Source organism: Orycteropus afer, unplaced genomic scaffold (assembly GCF_000298275.1).
Source record: "Orycteropus afer afer isolate SDZICR_OR568_19922 unplaced genomic scaffold, OryAfe1.0 scaffold00048, whole genome shotgun sequence".
Classification (NCBI taxonomy): domain Eukaryota; kingdom Metazoa; phylum Chordata; class Mammalia; order Tubulidentata; family Orycteropodidae; genus Orycteropus; species Orycteropus afer.
Window position 1 is genome coordinate 4,770,670 of NW_006921635.1, and position 3,049 is coordinate 4,773,718.

Here is a 3,049-nt window from a genome sequence, read left to right on the forward strand (position 1 = left end):
CTTTGTCTTGAGGGTTTGCTGTGCTGGGTACCCTGCTCAACGCTCCCCAGCCATGATCTTGATCGATCCTGCCCATGACTCCCTGAGGCAGGGCCACTGCTCCCATTGTACAGAAGAGGAAAACTGAGGCTCCGAGCGGTTGGTCCTCAGTAGTCATGGATTCCAGATGTGCCTGGCGCACGGCTGGTGCTTGAGACACATCTGTTAGATGAGCACATGGATGAGGGGAGGAATCCCTGAGCCGCCCAAGTCCTCCCCTGCTGCCTGCTCCCCTCCTCCAGAGGCTGTTCCTCTGGGAGCCCCATCCTGACTCTGAAATGGATCACATCTGAAAAGTGCACGGGGCAGAACTGCAGAGCGATTCAGGGCATGGGAGCCAGAGGGGACGTGTCTGCCACTCTGACAGCTGTGGAACATGGGGCAAGCGGCTAAAGCCCGCTGTGCCTCAGTTTGCCTATCCATAAATTCGTAGTGCAGCTGTGAGAGGTAAAGATGAATATACAACACATCTCCTCATTTCCAAATAAAGGGCAGGCTCTCAGGAAAAAACAACAAAAAAATATACAGAGAGGCCTGAGCTTGTGCGTGGTACAGGCCAAGTACTCAACAGATGCTAGCTGTTATTGTTATTAATATTGTTACTACTACAACCACAGAAAGAGTCCCTGGATGGCAGAAAGGGGCTCTGGTGGCACAGTGGTTAAAGCATTTGGCTGCTAACCAAAAGGTTGGTGGTTTGAACTCTACAGCTGCTCTGCAGGAGAAAGATAAGGTAGTCAGTCCACTTCTGTAAATATTGACAGCCTCGGAAACCCTATGGGGCAGTTCTACTGTGCCCTAAAGGGTTGCTATGAGTTGAAGTCAATTCAGTGGCAGTGGGGTTTTTGGTTTGCCCTCACTGGGCTGCTGACCTTCATATCTGCTTCACAGACTCCACCCCCTCACACTTCTGCTACCCTGAGCATCTAGCACTGCCCTGGACACCTCTCCCTAGCCAGGACTCCAGAAGCTCCAAGCGAACAGCTAAAATGGCAGTCGACACTTCTTTCCATCTTGTCTACACCCCTTCACAACTGGTGTCCCCCAAGCCTAACAAACCTACTCCCTGGATATCGAGGACAGAGTTGAGTAAAAGCCTTAGGAGTCAGGCCAGAGTTGGAATTCTATGCCTGCCACTTCCAAGCTGTGTGATTCTGGACAAAAGGCATTACTGCTCTCTGCTCAGGTTTCCTCATCTGTAGAATGGGCGGCCAGGAAAAACCTCTTATGGGTCCAGTATTTGCCTAGCTTAGTGCCTAAGGCACTTGACTGCTAACCAGAAGGCTGGAGGTTCAAACCCACCAGCCACTCCTCGGAAGGAAGATGGGGCAATCTACTTCTGTAGTGATACTGCCTCGGAAACCCAAGGAAGAGTCATCCGACTCGACGGCACATAACAACAACTGTGAGCCTCGTCTCACTGAATCCTCCCAACAGTCCTTCAGGGGCAGGGCTGTAAATAATCTTTCCTCCATTTTCCAGATAAGGAAACTGAGGCTCAGGGAGGTAAAGAGCCTAGTGCAAGAACACATGGTCATGGAAATGCAGAGCTGGGGCACGAACATCTGATTTCTGACTGTCAGGCTGACTCAAGGTTTTGTGAGGCCTGTCTGTGTTTTTCACCTTTCTGACCTCCAACACTATGAGATGAGGGAAGCACCCTGGACTGTTGAGCTCCCTCTAGCCAGTCTGAAAACAGAATTTTCTCAAGGTGAAGAGGTCCTTCAACACCACCAGGCCCCAAAACCCATTTACCTTTTCATCCCAGGTGGCCATTTTTCTGTGACCGCTGGACCTGGAAAAGAAGAAAACGTGTGTCTAGAGCTGTCATCCTGCGGTCATTTCTGTGCGGTATTGCAATACTTTTTTATAAACTACTTTTAATTTGTTCACATTGTCTGAAAAGAGTATAACCCTCAAAGTATATGTTGAAAGCCATCCATCAAATGTATAGACCCCAAAGAACTGAAAATAGATGCTGAACAGATAACGTGTACACACAGTTCACAGCAGCTATTTACAATAGCCAAGAGGTGAAAACCACCCAAATATCCACCAACAGATGAAAACACAACATCTGGTCTCTATGCAGACAATGGGATCTTATTCAGACATAAAGAGAAATGAAGTGCTGATACACGCTACAACATAGATGAACCCTGAACGTATGTTGAGTGAAATAAGGCAGAAAGAAAAGGTCATATATTGTATGATCCCGTTTCTATGTTACATCTGGAACAGGCAGACTCACACAGAAAGCAGATTACTGGCTGTCAAGGACAAGGAGGGAGAGGAAAGGGAAGTAACTGCTTAGTGGGTATGGGGTTTCCTTTTGAGGTGATGGAAATGTTCTGGACTAGACAGAGGTGGTGGTTGCATAATATTGTGAATGGACTAAATGACACTCAGTCATTCACTTGAAAATGGCTCGTTTTATGTTCTGTAAATTTCATCTCAATTTTTTTTAAATAGTCTGTACATTTGGCTGCTAACCACAAGGCTAGCTGTTCAAACCCATCAGCTGCTCCATGGAAGGAAGATGTGGTAATCTACTTCCATAAAGATTTACAACCTTGGAAACCCAATAGTGGTGGCTATAAGCCAGAAATGACTCGATGGCAGTAGGTTTGTTCATTTTTCTTTTTTTTTTTAGTTACAACTTTGAGATTATTCTAGAAAAGCAGCAAAGAATCTAAATGCCCTTCAGTGAAAATCTGGTTAAATCAATTCAGCTCATGACAACTCTAGTGCTGCAAAAAGCTGACACACAAACATGGAAAGATGTCAGTAATATAGTAAGGCAAAAAAATCATGCTACAATATAGTGTGTATAGTACAAGATTATCTATGTTAAAAATTACATATGTATTGTTTTAAGTTTAGAAGGACATAGCAAAATTCTTTCACAGTGGTTATTGCTGAAGAAAAAGGGAGCGATTTTTTTTTCCTTATGGACAAGAGGATGATTATTTTCCTTTTGTTTCTGGAAAGTCTAAACTTTTATGATTCT